This window comes from Panthera tigris, chromosome B4 (assembly GCF_018350195.1).
Source record: "Panthera tigris isolate Pti1 chromosome B4, P.tigris_Pti1_mat1.1, whole genome shotgun sequence".
NCBI classification, from domain to species: Eukaryota; Metazoa; Chordata; class Mammalia; order Carnivora; family Felidae; genus Panthera; species Panthera tigris.
In genome coordinates, this window is record NC_056666.1 from 37,769,866 (window position 1) to 37,786,303 (window position 16,438).

At 44.6% G+C, this 16,438-nt stretch overlaps 1 protein-coding gene across 4 annotated transcripts in view; it reads left to right on the plus strand.

Moving 5' to 3' along the window:
- The window catches only part of TSPAN9 (tetraspanin 9), a 202,636-nt gene that overhangs the window by 15,330 nt on the left and 170,868 nt on the right, over positions 1 to 16,438 (plus strand). Inside the window, exon 1 of one of the 4 annotated variants that reach the window (XM_042991587.1) lies at positions 15,424 to 15,442. The exons of the other annotated variants lie outside the window; for them this stretch is intronic. The gene's annotated coding sequence lies outside the window, so the exon portion shown is untranslated. Of the gene's footprint in view, positions 1 to 15,423; positions 15,443 to 16,438 lie in introns of those variants that run through there. 4 annotated transcript variants of the gene reach the window in all.

Sequence of the window (16,438 nt, forward strand, 5' to 3'; positions counted from 1 at the left end):
ACAAGGGAGCACCCATAAGACTATCAGGAGATTTCTCAGCAGAAACATTGTAGGCCAGCAGGGAATGTCATGGTATATTGAAAGTGCTGAAAGGGAAGCGAAAACACTTCCAACCAAGAATACTCTACCTGGCAAGGTTATCATTCACAATTGAAAAAGAGATAAAGAGCTTTCTGAAAGCTACAGGAGTTCATCAGCACTAAACTGGCCCTACGTGAAATGTTAAAGCTAAAAAGAATGGGGACTAATTGGTAACAAGAAAGCATATGAATGGTAACCAACAAAGGCAACTATTTAGTAAAGGTATTGGACTAATCACTTACAAAGCTAATATTAAAGTTAAAAGATAAAAGTATTAAAAATAATGTAACTACTATAATTAGTTAAAGGATAGACATGAAAAAGATGTGAAATGTGATATTAAAAATATAAAATGTTCAGGGGTGGAGTAAAAGCATAGAGTTTTAGAATGCATTCAAACAAACTGCTATCAACCTAAGATAGATTCCTATGTATATGGGCTGTTAAATATGAGCCTCATGGTAAGCACAAAGCAAAAACTCATAATAGATATGCAAAAGATAATGAGAAAGGAACATAAGCACAACACTATAGAAAGTCATCAAACCACAAGGGAAGAAACTAAGAAAAGAAGAAAGGAAGAGAGAGGAGCTACAAAACAAACAATAAACCATAAACAAACACTACAAAATGTCAACAAGTTCTACACAGAATATAAATAATTCTACACAGAATATAAATTCTACACAGAATATAAATAATTGGATAAATTCTCCAATCAAGACATAGAGTGGCTGAATGGATTAAAACAAACAAACAAACAAACAAACAAACCCAGTAGTCCACTATGAGCTACCTACAAGAGACTCACTTTAAATATTAGGACACATAGAGACTGAAAGTGAAGGGATGGAGAAAGATGTTTCATGAAAATGGATACCAAAAGAAAGCCGGGGTAGTTTTACTGACATCAGAAAAATAGACTCTTAAAGATTGTAGGGGCGACTGGGTGGCTCAGTCAGTTAAGTGTCCAACTCTTGATTTGGCTCAGGTCATGATCTCATGGTTCGTGGGTTTGAGCCTCACTTTGGGCCCTGGGCTGGAAGTGCGGAGCTTGCTTGGGAATCTCTCTCCCTCTCTCTGCCCCTCCCCACTCATGCTGTCTCTAATCTCTTTCAAAATAAAATAAAAAAAAGAAGATTGTAATAAAAGACAAAGATGGAAACTACATAATGATAAAGAGGTAAATCCAGCAAGAAGATATAACATTTGTAAATATTTATGCACCCAACGTAGAAGAATCTAAATACACAAAGCATATATTAAGTGACCTAAAGGGACAAATTGACAGCATTAGAATAATAGTAGGGGATTTCATACCTCACTTACATCAATGAATAGATCATCCAGACCAAAATCAATAAGGAAACATTGGCTTTAAATGATATATTAGACCACATAGACTTAATAGATATGTATAGAACTTTACATCTAAAAGCATCAGAATACACATTCTTTTGGAGCGCACATAGAACATCTCCAGTATATGTCACATGTTAAGCCATAAAACAAGTCTCAATAAGTTTAAGAAGATTCAAGTTATATCAAGACTCTTTTCCAACCACAATGGTATAAAACTAGGAATCAATTACAAAAAGAAAGTTAGAGGGGTGCTGGGTGGCTCAGTTGGTTAAGTGTCTGACTCTTGATCTCAGTTCCAGTTATGATCTCAAGGTTTGTGAGTTCAAGCCCTGTGTTAGGCCTGCACTGAGAGCACAAAGCCTGCTTGGGAGTCTGTCTCTCCCTCTGCTTCTCTCCCACTCACTCACTCTCTGTCTCTTTCTCAAAATAAATAAACTAAAAAAAAAAAAAAGAAAAATCACAAATATATGGGGATTATGCAACATGCTATTGAACAAACAGTGGGTGAATGAAGAAATCAAAGAAGAAATAAAAAAAATTACTTGAGACAAATGAAAATGGAACTACAACATACCAAAATCTATGAGATGCAGCAAAAGTAGTTTTTTTTTTTTAATGTTTATTTATTTTTGAGAGAGAGAGAGAGACAGAATGTGAACAGGGGAGAGGCAGAGAGAGAGAGGGAAACACAGAATCTGAACTAGACTCCAGGCTCTGAGCTGTCAGCACAGAGCCTGGCGCAGGGCTCGAACTCATGAACCGCGAGATCATGACCTAAGCCTAAGTCGGAAGCTTAACTGACTGAGCCACCTGGGCGCCCCAGCAAAAGTAGTTCTAAGAGGTACAGTCATAGTGATAAATGCCTACCTCAAGAAATAAGAAAAATCTCAAATAGTCTAATTTTATACCTAAGGAAGCTCGAAAAAGAAGAATAAATGAAGCCCCAAATTGTAGAAGGAAGGAAATAATAAAGATCAGACTGGAAATAATTGAAATAAAGACTACAAAGATAATAGAAAAGATCAGTGAAACTAAGAGTTGGTTCTTTGAAAAGATTAACAGAGTTGGCAAACTTGTAGCTAGGCTCACTAAGAAAAAAAAGAGATGGCTCAAATAAAATCAGAAATAAGAGAGGAGAGGTTACAACTGATACCAAAGAAACACAAGGGATTGTAAGAGACTACTACAAACAATTATGTGCCAACAAACTGGACAACCTAGAAGAAATGGATAAGTTCCTAGAAACATATGATCTTCCAAGACGGATTCATGAATCATAAAAAATCTGAATAGATTACTAAGGAAGTTGAATCAGTAATCAAAAACTTTCCAACAAACAAAAAGTCAAGGCTTCCCTGGTGAGTTCTATGAAACATTCAAAGAAGTCTTAATACCTATCCTTTTCTCAAACTCTTCCAAAAAACTGAAGAGAGGGAATGCTTCCAAACTCATTTTATGAGTCCAGTGTTACTCTGATACCAAAACCAGATAAGGACACCACAAAAAAGGAAAATTATAGGCCAAGGGGTGCCTGGGTGGCTCAGTTGGTTAAACGTCTGACTTTGGCTCAAGTCATGAGCTTGCGGTTTCTGAGTTTGAGCCCTGTGTCAAGCTCTGTGTTGACAAGCTCAGAACCTGGATCCTGCTTCGGATTCTGTGTCTCCCTCTCTCTTTGCTTCTTCCCCACTCATGCTCTGTCTCTGTCTCTCTCAAAAATAAATACATATTTTAAAAAATTTAGAAAACTACAGGCCAGTGTCCCTGATGGACATATGTGAAAAATTCCTCAGCAAAATATTAGCAAAGTAAACTTAATAATACATTAAAAGCATCACATACCATGATAAAGTGGGATTTATTCCAGGGATTCAAGGATGGTTTAACATTTTCAAACCAGTCAATGCTACATTAACAAAATGAAGGACAAAAATCATATGATCATTTCAATAGATGCAGAAAAAGCATTTGACAAATTCACCATCCATTTGCAATAAAAGGTCTCAACAAAATGGGTATAGATGGAACGTACCTCAACGTGATAAAGGCCATAAGTGACAAGCCTCCAGCTGACATCATACTCAATGACAAAAAAAACTGAAAGCTTTTCTCTTAAAATTTGGAACAAGAAAAGTATGCCCACTCTTTTAACTTTCATTCAACTTAGTATTAGAAGTTCTGGCCAGAGCAATTAGGCAGGGAAAAGTAATAAAAATCATCCAAATTAGAAAGAAAGAAGTAAAACTGTCAATGTTAGTGGAGATGATTTTATATTTAGAAAATTTGAACGATTCCACCAAAAAACTGTTAGAACTAATATATGAGTTTGATATAATTGGAGGGTAGGTACAAGACCCATATATAAAAATATGTTGTTGTTTTTTTATACGCTAAGAATGAACTATAGGAAAGAGAATTAAGAAAACATTCCCATTTCATGGGGTACCTGGGGTGACTCAGTCGGTTGAGTGTCTGACTTCGGCTTAGGTCATGATCTTGTGGTTTGTGGGTTCAAGCCCTGCATCAGGCTCTGTGCTGGCAGCTTGGAGCCTGGAGCCTGCTTTGTATTCTGTGTCTCTCTCTCTGTCTCTCTCTCTGCCCCTCCCCTGCTCGTGCTCTGTCTCTCTCAAAAATAAAATAAACATTGGGAAAAAAAACCAATAAAAAAAGGAAACATTCCCATTTCAAATCACATCAAAAAGAACAAAATACCTAGGATTAAAGTTAACCAAGGACGTGAAAGACGTGTACACTGAAAACTATTACATTGATGAAAGAAATTGAAAACACGAATAAATGGAAAGATATTTTGTGCTCATGGGTTGGAAGAATTCATATCGTTAAAATGTCCATATTTTCCAAAGCAGTCTACAGATTCAGACTATCAAAATTCCTATCAAAATTCCGATGGTGTTTTTCATAGGAATAGAACAAACAATCCTAAGACTTATATGGAACCACAAAAGATCCCAAATAGCCAAAGCAACCCTGAGAAAGAGGAACAAAGCTGGAGGCATCATGCTCCCTGATTTCAAACTATACTACAAAGCCATAGTAAACAAAATAGTATGGTATTGGCATAAAAACAGATACAAAGATTAGTGCAACAGGGTAGAGAGCTCAGAAATCAAACCACGCATATATGGTCAATTAACTTACAACAGAGGAGGCAAAAACATACTATAAGGAAAGGACAGTCTCTTCAATAAGTGTTGGGAAAACTAGACAGCCATGTGCAAAAGAACGATATTGGATTGGCATCTTACACCATACGCAAAAATTAGCTCAAAATGGGTTAAAGACTTGAATATAAGACCAGAAACCATAAAACTGTCTGAAGAAAGGATAGGTAGTAAGCTCTCTGACACTGTTTTTAGTGATATCTTTTTGTATCTGAATCCAGAAGCAATGGCAACACAAGCAAAAATAAACAAATGGAACTGCATCAAACTAAAAAGCTTCTGTACAGTGAAGGAGACCATCAACAAAATAAAAAGGCAGTGTGGGAGAATATATTTGCAAATCATATATTTGATAAGGGGTTAATACCCAAAATATAGAAAGAACACCTATAACTCAATAGCAATAATGTAAACAATCTGATTAACAAATGGGCAGAGGATCTGAATAGATATTTTTCCAAAGAAGACATAGAGATGGCCAACAGGCACATGAAAAGGTGCTCAACCTCGGTCATTGTCAGGGAAATACAAATCAAATCACAATGAGATATCACCTCACACCTGTTAGAATTATCAGAAAGACAAAATAACAAGTGTTGGGAAGGATGTGGAGAAAAGGGAATCCTTGGGCACTGTTGGTGCAGCTACTGTGGAAAACAGTATAGGAATTCTTGGGGCGCCTGGGTGGCTCAGTCAGTTAAGTGTCCGACCTTGCTTGGCTCAGGTCATGACCTCACAGTTTGCGAGTTTGAGCCCCACATCGGGCTCTGTGCTGGCAGCTGGAGCCTGGAGCCTACTTCAGATTCTATGTCTCCCTCTCTCTCTGCCCCTCCCATGCTCATGCTCTGTCTCTCTCTGTCTCTTAATAATAAATAAACGTTACAAAAATTTTTTTTTTTAAAGAACAGTATAGAAGTTCTTAAAAAAATTAAAAATAGAGCTGCCATGTGATTTAGTAATTCCACTTCTGGGTATTTATTCAAAGAAAATGAAAATGCTCATTTGAAAAGATATATACGCTCCTATGTTCATTGCAGCGTTATTTATAATAGCCAAGATATGGAAACAACCTAAATATCTATCAATGGATGAATGGATAAAGAAGATGTGGTATACACATATTATGGAATACTTACTGCTCAACCATAAAGAAGATGCAGTCTTGCCATTTGCAACAACATGGATGGAACTTGAGAGTATTATGCTTAGTGAAGTAAGTCAGACAAAGAACAATACCTTATGATTTCACTTATATCTGGAATCTAAAAAAACAAAACAAATAAACCAAACCAGATACAGATACAGAGAACAATTGGTTGCCAGAGGAGAAGGGGTGTGTGGGTTGGGCAAAATGGGTGAAGGGGATCAAGAGGTACAAACTTCCACTCATAGGGGTACCTAGATGGCTCAGTAGGTTAAGTGTCCTACTCTTGATTTGAGGTCATGATATTATGGCTTATGAGTTCGAGTCCTACATCGGTCTCTGCGCTGACAGTGTGGAGCTTGCTTGGGATTTTCTCTCTTTCCTTCTCTCTGTCTGCCACTCCCATGTGCTCTCTCTCTCAAAATAAATAAACTTTAAAACAAAACAAAAACCCAAAACCAAAAACAAAACTTCCACTTGTAAAATAAGTAAGTCATGGGGATGTAACATACAGCATGAGGACTGCAGTCAATAACTGAAAGTTGTTAGGAAAAATCTTAAAGGTTCCTATCAAGAAAAACAATGTTTGTAAATTTGTATGGTGACAAATGGTAGATAGACTTATTGTGGTGATCATTTAGCAATGTATTCAAATGTAGAATTATTATGTTGCACACCTGAAACTAATGCAACGTGTCTCAGTTATACTTCAATAAAAAAAGAAAAAAACTATTTGAATAGGGTATAAATTATGCGCAATGCTTTATTAAAAGAGAGAGGGAGAGGGAGAGAGAGAGATTGATTTCACCGATGCAGGGTTAGGTGAGTCCCCAACCCTTTCTGTTCTTGGCTACCAACTTTCTTGTGTGTTTTATGTGGGTTTTCCCATTCCCCCCCCCTCCCACCCAGGGCTTGGTCCTGCCACATCCACAGCCCTCAGGAGTGGGCTCTGAAGGCCAGCCAGGAAGGGAAGAGGTTGCTGTAGATGCAGCCAGAGCCCTCTATGTAGGGCTGAAAGGAGATGCCTGCCTTGGCCCAGCCGAAGTCTCCCTGCTTTATACCCACACCTCATGTGGAATAAAAGTGATGTTACCTCACCTCCAGCACCCACCTTCCTCACTTCTTATCCAAATGCCCCTCGGTGGTTTAACAAGTTCAGGTGTCCCTGTAGGAGAGGGATGGATGTCCCCTGGGGATGCTCAGTGGACTAGGTCTTGGGCTCTGAGGACTGTTCTTCAAGAAAACAGCAGCAGCTGCCTTTCTGAAACATGGGTGTGACTTCCCCAGAGGGGCCACACTCTACTGGCTGATGGGGAGGTTAACAATGGGTGCCACCATGCCTGGGGCTGGGTGGACTGGTAGATGCTTCAAGCCCACTCTGGCTTGGACACTGGGGGCTGGAATATCAGGCAGAGTGGGCCTCTCTCTCCACACCGCTCCCGTTCTGACATTCCAGTTAAGCCCGATGCATGTGGGACAGCAGAGTCCCGGAGTTGGAGGACCTGAATTGGACACATTTTCTTCTCTCTGGGAATACTTCTGGGGCCGCTGGCTTTTGGGATGCTAATACTGATTGTAGGACCTGCTTACAGCACAGACTTGTCCCCAGTTCTGGGCGATGGCTGGCAGTCCGGTTTCCTGGGCCCTCATTGCAGCTGGCTCTGGGGCGAATGTTGATCACCACAGGCAGGAAGCCTTGCTTGACCCTTTCTTTATGGGCTGGGGTGCGGGAGTGTGGCCACCCTGACTTTGGAGCAGAGGGGAAGTAGGAGGTGATTCTTCAGACTCTGCAGGGCCTTTCTTCTTTGGTCCCCACCCCAGGGACTAAAGCATTAGATGCTGCCACATTGTAAACCCAGTGGTCCCAGTGGGCTAGGGGACTGATCTCCATAGCCCCTGCGGCCACCACCCCACATCCCCCAGGTTCCAAGTAGGGTTAGTGCTGCCAGGGGACGGACTCGGACTCAGGACTTCTGCAGCCTCCACGGCTCTTTTCTGATGGGCAGGGACATTTCTAACGGCTCCACTCGATCTCTGGTTCTTCCTTCCTTCTGAGGAGCAGAGCCCTTGATTTTCCCCTCCACTGACACTTTGCCTGTTTTCTCATTGTCTGGTACCAACCAGGTGGGCACTCAAATATTTGTTGAATGAACGGAACAAATACTGCATTTGTGATATAAAAAGAAATGTATCCCTAATCTAGCCGATACCCCTGGACATTTAGAGCTCTTGCTTGATTTAAAATCATCCATCTTCGGGCACCTGGTGGCTCAGTCGGTTGAGTGTCCAACTTTGGCTCAGGCCATGATCTCAGTTTGTGGGTTCAAGTCCCGTGTCGGGCTCTGTGCTGACAGCTTGGAGCCTGGAGCCTGCTTTGGATTCTGTGTCTCCCTCTCTCTCTGCCCCTCCCCCACTCACACTGTCTCTCTCTCCCTCTGTCTCTCTCTCTCTCTCTCTCAAAAATAAACATTAAAAAAATTAAAAAATAAACCATCCATCTTCATAATTGCAGGGGTTTGAAATGTCTCTGGGGAGGGGCAGGACTTGTAGATCAGGAGCTCCTCACTGAAGGAGCCGTGGCTCTGCCTGAGAGACTTAACCTTCCCTTTCCCGAGGTGGGGTGGACAGGGAGCCCTGCTCAAAAATTTCACAGCGGAGGAAACTGAGGCTGGTTTTCCCAGGTTCTTTTGAGCAGAGGAAGCTGGAGCCAGACTTTCTAGATGCTGACCCCGGATTCTATTTTATTCCATCCCCACCCCCACACCTGCTCCCATCTTCCTCAGTTCACCCAAGGATGCCTCTTGAGTTCCTAGCACCCTGTGTGTGAGGTGACCTTGCAGGGCCTGAGGGCAGCTTTGTAGGAAAACATGCACCCCAAATGGCCAAATCCGTGAGGACTTGAGGGAGGCACGTGTGGGGTTATTTTGGGTTTGGTGGGCCGGGCTCAGATCTCTCTGGCATTCCCGGCCGCTGGCCTCTCAGAATTGACCAGAATGGAAGGATGATAAAAATCAAGGCTCCAGGAATAGCCCAAGAATTTGTTCATTCTTAACCTCTGTAAAGAGGTGCCGCCCAACCCAGAGCCCACAGTGAAGTTGGGGCTGGGGGTGGGTGCTGGTATGGGGAGGGGTAGAGAAGGAGAGTTAAGACCATTTCCTCTTCCTCCCCTGGGGTGGAGGAGGTGGCAAGCTCAGTGTCTGGCTCAGTGCCAATCTGATAAGAGAGAAGGATTTAGAGGCCAGAGGAATGTCCCTCCTCCCACTAGACCATCCCGGCCTCTTGGGGAGTCGCCTGGGAGCTCCCATGGCCAGGGTCAGTGGGTCCAGCTTCCTGGGTCTCTCTAACTGCCTCTTTCTGTTTCTCTGTCCCTCTCAGACTTAGGCAGGCTTGGGGCAGCTGTGGCCTTGGATTCTCAGGGGGGCTTACTGCCTCCTTTCTTCCCCAGAGCCAGGTCCAGAGTCACTTTTGCTCAGTGTACGGGAGGGAGATGTGTACTGAGTATCTATCCTACAGAAGTTCAGGAATCTGCCCTTGTCCTGAAGGAGCTAGATTGGACATGTAGAGACGACTGTGTGTAGACATTCAGACTCAGAAGCATCATCCAGACCAGTCCATAGTTCTGGAGGGGCGGGTGGAACTGTAACAGGCAGAGTGGGTCAGTAGACAGAGCAGGCTACCAGGAGGCAGGACACCTGGCTTGTCCTGGACCAGTCACATTACTTCTCTAGGCTTTAGTTTAGTTTTTTATCTGTAAAATGAGGAGTCTCTGATCCCTGAGGTCCTTTCTGGCTTAAGAATGATCTGATTTCGGGGGTTGTAGGGAGGAAAAACTTTCTCAGATGGGGGCGGGGTGTTTGTGTTGCCTCTGCTCTTTGTTCCATATGGGGTCCAAGGGTGGGCATCTCAGCTGGTCATCCCCATGGGGGGCAGGCTGAAGGCTCAGATGTCACAGCTGGGTCCCAAACCTCTCTTCTGTTCTCTGGACACTTCTGCTCAAGAAAACTGCAAAATCTGACGTTAGGTTTAAAAAATCAGTTGCCCTTGTCCAGGATGAGGTGATCATCCCTTGGCCAATAAGATGAGGTCTGCACCTGCCCTGGCCAGCCTTACTGCTTCCCCCTTGCAGCCACTTTGCCCCTTGTGTTTCTGTAAGGCTAAATTACCTGTTGCCTCTCCTCCCTCTCCCACCATGCAAGCTCTCATTTCTCATTGTTCCCGGTGTGGTCTACTTGCTTGAAATGCCTCTCCCACCCTGCATTGTGTTTTCTCTTATCTGCATTGTTTTAGCAGGTAGGAAAATTTGTTCAGCCATTATTTCTTCAAGAATTTTTCTGTTCCCCCTTCTCTCTTTTCTCTTTCTAGAGCTTTAGTTACATGACTGTTAGCCTCTTGGATATTGTCCTATAGGTTTCTGATGCTCTATTAATTTTTTTCAGTTTTTTTTCTTTGTGTGCTTCATCTGAGATCATTTCTATTGTTATGTCTTCAGGTACAATGTTATTTTCTTCTGCAGGGTCTAATCTGATGTTAAATTTTTCTATCCAGTGTATCGTTCATTTCAGATACTATCTTTTTCATCTCTAGAAGTTCGGTATGAGTCTTTTTATATCTTTTCTCTTTTCATCATGTGTATGTTTCCCTCTACATTCTGGAGCATATGGAGCATACTTACAATCGCTGCTTTTCATCTGTGTCTGCTGGTGTCATCATCTTTGCCATCTTTGGGTCTGTTCTATTAACTGATTTTTCTCCTGGTTATGGGTCATATCTTTCTGCTTCTTTGAATGCTTGCTAATTTTTGATTGAGTGCCAGACATTGTAGATTTAATGTTGCTGGATTTCATTATATTTCTTTAAATAGTATTGGACTTTATTTTGGCATGCATTTCAATTGCTTGGGATCAGTTTAATATTTGAGGCTTGTCTTTAAGCTTTGTGAGGGTGGATCCAGAGCAGCTTTTAGTCCAGGGCTAATTTAGCTTCACTACTAAGGCACCACCCTTCTGAGGACTCTGCCCAGTGCCCTGGGTATAGTGAGGTCTCTCTACTCTCCAGGGGGGAATGTGACCTCTTTTTGGCCCTGTGTGCTACAATCATTTGGCCTATTGCTTTCCATTGGTTCTCTTCCCAGTCTTGTGGAGCTCACTTCACACATGTGTGGATTAGCCAGAGAGTCAAGGAGACTCTTCTGCACATTCCTAGAGCACCCTGTCTGCACAGCCCTTCGTCTCTACTATTCTACCTTCGATTCTAGCTCCATGAACTCTGATTTCTGTCTCTTCAGCTTGGTGAGACCACTGGACTCCATTTGTGTGTTTAAAAAAAAATTTTTTTTTAGTGTTTATTTATTTTTGAGAGACAGAGAGAGAGAGAGAGAGAGAGCGCACAAGTGGGGGAGGGGTAGAGAGAGAGGGAGACACAGAATCTGAAGCAGGCTGCAGGCTCTGAGCTGTCAGCACAGAGCCTGATGCGGGGCTTGAACTCACAGACTGTGAGATCATGACCTGAGCCGAAGTCGGACGCTCAACTGACTGAGCCACCCAGGTGCCCCACTGGACTCCATTTGTATTCCTTCTCCTGTGCAGCTGTGTGCAAACCACCTCCAGGCAGTCAGCTGGGTAACCATAGGACTCACTCTTACGTTTTCCTCTTCTCAGGGATTACAGTCCTGTGCGGCCTGTTGTCTCATATCTGAAGGAATTGTCTCATGTATTCTGTTCGGATTTCTAGCTGCTTAAAGTGGGAGGGTAGAGCCAGTCTGCATGACTTCACCATGGTGGTAAACCAAAGTCCAGCATTATTGGAAGACTTACCTCGGGCATCACTTCCTTCCCCACTGGGGAATGTGTCTCTAGTCAGCACTCTTATGAGACCCCATAAGCAGGATATTCTTTTCCTCATAATTTTATCTGGGTCTATTATCTCTCTAAGTAGGCTGTCTCCCTGAACACAAAGATGAGATGGTATTTTCTTGTTGTCAAAGAAAATGTAGTATTTCCCTGGTACATAGTCCAGTGCCTGGCATATAGTAGGCAGCTCACATTTGTTGATTGCATGAGTGAATGAGAAATGAAAGAAACTGTAAGCTAACTATCTAAGAAGAACACTATCTCAGTGGGTATGGAATTCAGACTCTCTTTGTGCTCTGTGGAGCTTCCACCACATCTGTAGTTTTGGGGTTTGTTAATTCTGGTTGGGACACTGGCAAATCTGAATTCATCCAGAGAAGGGCGACTAAGGTGCTGGATGCTATACCACATGGGAGTTGGATGAAGGATTTAGGAATGTTCGTTTTGTCCTAGAATTGCTTTTATGGAGTGGTAAGGGGGACACGATAATTGTTTTCTAACATGTGCAGGATTGATGGGGAAGAAGAGGGCTTAAACGTGTCCTGTAGCTTCAGAGGGCCAAACCTAGGACCCGTGGATGAGGGGATTCCAGAAGATTGGATGTGGATCCAGTTCCAGGAAGAACTTGTCTTGCCTTGCCTTTCTTTCTTTCTTTCTTTCTTTCTTTCTTTCTTTCTTTCTTTCTTTCTTTCTTTCTTTCTTTCTTTCTTTCTATTTATCTTGAGAGAGAGTGAGTACAAGCGGGGGAGGGGCAGAGAGAAGGAGAGACAAGCCCAAGCAGGCTCTGCACCATTTGTGCAGAGCCCAGTGCAGGGCATGAACTCAGTAACTGTGAGATCATGACCTGAGCTGAGATCAAGAATTGAAAACTTAACCAACTGAGCCACTCAGGTGCCCTGGGAGGAACTTTCTAACTGCTAGTGCCATCTAGCAGATGAATAGGCTATCTTGGGAGGTAGTGAGCTCTTCATCACTTCTGGGGTTTAAGTAAAAACTGATATTTATTGATCAGGGATTTTGTGTTTGGGATTGTAAGATTAGATATGATGTTGTATGAGATCGTTTCTAAGATACTTTTCTACTCAATGATTCTAAATCTTTGTCCTCCCTTTGAGCCCAATGATCCATCCCTCCTGGAAATTCCCAGTCCCCAACACGCCCCCCCCCCAACAAACAGTGCATACCTGAATATGCCCTCCTTACTACAGTTTTGTGGAACTCCTCACACCTTCATCCTTGCCCAAAGTGGATTCCTTCTGGTGGCCCTGCAGACCAGCTGCTCGCTGTCTGTGCTCATCTCCATCATTTCAGTTCCAGCCTGACTGGCACCCCATCCATCTGGGCTGGTGCCTTATGTCAGTGCCTTGTCCCATTGTGTCTCCTGTGTCTGGATACACAGTGCCTTTGAGACAGTGCAGGACTCTGGTTAGCCCGTTGTTCTCCCTCCTGCCCACACAGCAACATCTGGCAGCCTTGCTGCGGCCATTCTCCGTGCTCGCAAACGTCGCTCTGAACAGACACGGCTGCTCTTGACCTGTTCATTGACTTACTTCTCTGGGATCATGTCACTTCCTCTGTGCGGCCTCTCCCCTCCCTGGACTGAAAGCTCCCAGGGAGGTGCCACCCCATTGTGTCTGGGATGGTACCTTGCACACTGTGGAGGCCCATTAAATGGTGGTGGGGGCAGGATTTTCAAGAGAATCTTCAAGGACCTGCCTTTCCCCATTAAAAAAATTTTTTTTTTAGTGTTTATTTACTTTTGAGAGAGAAAGAGAGAGACAGAGGCATGAGCAGGGTAGGGGCAGAGAGAAAGAGAGACACAGAATTCGAAGCAGGCTCCAGTCTCTGAGTTGTCAGCCCAGAGCCCGACATGGAGCTCGAACACACAAACTGTGAGATCATGACATGAGCCAAAGTTGGATGCTTAACTGACTGAGCCACCCAGGCACCCCAGCCTTTTGCCATTTTTAAGGTGGTCTTTAGGGAGCTCCAAATAAGATTCCAGCCAGAGAAGGAAGGGCAGGTCTGCAGCTCAGTGGCTGGGGAGTGTAGGGGGCTGACTCAGAAGGGGCAAAAAGCCAAGGGCTCGATCTTCTGCTTCCCTAAAGCTGTTGCCCAACCTCTCAGTGGAAGGAACCTTTGTCAGGTTGTCTGCTAGGGGATCCATGGTACCTCCCTTGTTCCTTCGTGGTGTCTGCAGCAGTCAGCTGTGCCCAGGGGGTAAGTCACAGCCGGGCAGGCTCTGGGGGCAAGGGCTTTATAGGAAGCAGACCTGAGGTGAGAAATCTTCCCGGCAGCTGAGTGCCCTGGCCTGACCCCAAGTGGCCTTGAGCTCCCGAGAGCCTCCTTCCCAGTGTGCTGCTCATCTTCCTTCAGCTCGCTGGGCCACGCATGGTCATGGATGTGAGGAGCACTCTTGAACTCGGACTCGGGTTCTCTGGTCCTCTTAGCCTTGGTCAGACAGGTCTGACATGGGGAAGTCTTGTTTCTTCCTCTGCAAATGGGAAGAACAAGGGCTCCACTGGGGAGCGGGGGGTGAGCTCGTTTGCAGGACTGATGTTCGAGGCTCCTGCTCCCAGAGCTGCTTTCGCCGTCCTGGACAGTATGGGCTTAGCCTCTTCCTCGGCAAAAGCGCAGCACTCCTTGCAAATGGGAGTCCTTTCTCCCATAGAAGCAAAGGGAATGTTATTTGGAAACTGATCTGCTAGGAGGGCTGGAGTGCAAGTGCATTTGGGCTCACAAAGTCGGCGCCCCCACTGGAAAGGGAGCTCCAGGGGAGAAGGCGTGCCTCTCTCTGTATTTGCTCTATACGTCCAGCATCGAGACAGCAGCTGGCACAAAGTGGGCACCCCGTAGACGTCTGACGACTGAATGAAAGCATCTGGGAGGAAGGAGTCCCGGCATTCGTGTGGCCAGGGTCGTATGGCCAGGGCTGTGCAGCACTCCACCTGGCCTCTGCCACTTAACAGATGAGGTAGATGAGGTTCGGCGGGGTAGTAGTGTGCCCAGGCCCCTCGCTGTCACATGGGAGACCTCAGTGTTTTGTCTCCCAGCTGCTTGCTTGTTCCACTGGAAGGCTGCCAAGACAATAATAAAAACAATGCTATAATTACAGCTAATATTGACGGAGTGCGCTCTGTCATGACGGGGAGTGTTTTGGCCTAATTCTTGAAATGCGCTCACTGAAAAGAGATTTCCCGAATTTGTTCACCCTTCCCCGTGGCCTTCTGTACCCATGCCCTAGTGTCCGCCGTAGAACACATTTGCCCTCGATGTGAAGAAAAGAAAAAGATACTATTTTCGTCAGTCCTATCCATGGTAGCTGTTGTCTGCATGCTGTTTAGGTCAACTAATGGTTTATTGGGGGTGTTTATATTGGTGATCTTACTATTCCTTATGTGGTTATCAGTATGGGATTTGCTCATTTGTGCTTCTGCCGGTCATCTATTGAGCACCTACTGTATGTAAGCAGGTCCTGGGCACCAGGGATTCGGTGGGGACTAGCACCTGATGTGTCCACCTGTCTGAGGACCTCAGACATGACTTAGCTGGTTCCTCGAGGCAAGAACTGTGTGTGTAAATCCCTCTGTGTTTAAGGCTCCCCTTAGCACTAGGGTCCCTGCCCTGGGACTGAAAGTTAGCATGGGGGATGCATTGTGGAGTCTTCCTTTTCTATAGGGCACTCTGCTAGGAAAGCACTGAAGCATACTCCCAGGCATCATTTTACTGTCGTTTCCCCCTGACAATGACCTTGAGAAGTGGCTAGAATGAGGATTTTTTTTTTTTTTTCCAGAGGAAGCCACTGAGCCTCAGAGGACTGACAGCGTGTAAGTGGGGCTGAGGACTTGTGATTTCGATCCTGGCCTCAGCTTGGTTCACCCTAAGTGTTCTGAGACTCTCATTCCACAAATGTTTGAGGGGCTCCTCTGCCAGGGGATGCAGGAGAGAAGGAAAATCCCTGTCCTCAAGAGCTTATATTTTGGTGGGGAAGATTGACCATAAGCAAATAATTTCAGCTCTGTATTACATTGGGTAGTGACAGAAGCTATGGAGAAAAGTGAAATAGGGAAGGGGTGGAGGATAGGGCAGGGTTCAGGGATTACGGCTTACACAGGGCACTTAGGGAAGGCCTTACCGAGGAGGTAAATTTTAGCAGAGATGGCAGAAGGTGATGGAGCCAACCCTGAAGATACCTGGGGAAGGTGCATCCCATGGCAGAGGGAATAGGATGTGCAAAGGCCCTGAGGCAGGAGTGTGTGTGGCTTGTTCAAGCCTGTATAGCTGGTGTGAAGTGAGCAAGGGAAAGGTCATGGTCCTCAGAGCACATAGGGCCTTGGAAGTCTTTTTCTGGGCTTTAGCTTCTCTGGTGGTGAGGTGGGAGCCAGTGGAGGAATTTGATGAAGGAGAGACAGACCTGCCTCCCATTTCAAAAGGATCACTGGCTACTATGTAGAAAATCGACTGAGCGTATATATGCAGTGGCGGCAGCAGCAGCAGCAGCAGCAGCAATAATAATAACTGCTCTCTATCAAGTGCTTGTTCAGTGCCAGGCATGGTCGCATTTAATCCTCCTGACTACTTTATCTCCATCTTCCTTAGGCGGAAACCTAGACTCAGCTGGTAGAGCTGGCTGTCAGTTTAGGACAATCTGATTCCAAAGTTTGTGCTCTTGACTGTTATCCATTTTTCAGTGGCAGAGGGATGGCTCGTTTAGAATGGCAGCGAACAGACATCTGGGTGTGGCAGTCGGGTGGACTGTGTACCCATTCTCTGGCTGCTCTCGGGGGTTCAGCGGGCCACCCAGAAGAGGGGTGAGGGGCAGG